This window comes from Merops nubicus, unplaced genomic scaffold (assembly GCF_000691845.1).
Source record: "Merops nubicus isolate BGI_N331 unplaced genomic scaffold, ASM69184v1 scaffold37634, whole genome shotgun sequence".
Lineage (NCBI taxonomy): Eukaryota > Metazoa > Chordata > Aves > Coraciiformes > Meropidae > Merops > Merops nubicus.
In genome coordinates this window covers 19,206-20,180 of record NW_008605574.1, presented here as the reverse complement: position 1 = coordinate 20,180, position 975 = coordinate 19,206, and positions in this window count along the sequence as shown.

Below are 975 nucleotides of genomic sequence, written 5' to 3'. Positions count from 1 at the left end.
CGCAGCCACCGCCGCCCTGCACACACCAGCCCGCTCCTCTCCTGCAGGGCTGGGTTTGGCCTAACCTCCCTGTGAGTGGCTTCCACAAGCCTTTCTTTCCATTTCCATATCGCTGCATTAGTTTCTTATCAGACAGAAAAGGCCCCTTCCAACCCAGAACAGTCTAGACTATGAAAACGTGCTCTCAGAGCTGGGGACAAACCCCGGCTGGCTCCAGCACTCGAGGAGCACAGCACCGAAAGCTCACCTTTGGCAGGGCCATGACTGCTGGAGGAGAACACCAACGGCTGGCCATACAGCTTTGAGATCAACTGTTTTCAGGTAAGTACTACGTGCTCTCTTTCCAGAGTTTGCTTTATTCATCATAACTGTGGAAATCTAGTAATTACTGACACGCATGCACACTGAACTCCTAACATCGTAATGTACCGGGTTTAACACTACAATAAAAAAGGAATTCAAATGTGGTTACCAAGACAAAAGCCTCTCCTCCTGGAATTTCAATGGCATAGAAGCTATAAAAAAAACCCTTTGGTTCCCAGTTCCAAGCAAGATGCAGTCAATTATCAATACTAAATTTATACAGGCAGTAAAAAATTTACATCAGATAACATTAGGAGAAAGACACCCACCAAGGGCAGCACAGCTCTTTACACTCCAGCGACTCCCGCTTGCCTGGTGAGGTGTTAAGTTTGGGGAGTCTTTCCTCTGGACCAGAACAGCCTCATGCTTGAAACGAAGAAACAAATCCACCTGACAAAACTGTCTCTTTGTAAAGCAAAGAAGCCACCAATAACAGAAAATCACCATATCCCAAGCTGAAGTGTAGCCCAAAGATCTAATTTCCTCAGAAAACACAACCCGTCCCTCTGCATCGCTCCTGCTTTATGTGTATCACAGCGGAAAACCCACTGCAGAACGTGGGACGGTCTGGATTTCAACATGCCCCTCATCAGCAGCGTCTGGAAAACTCTC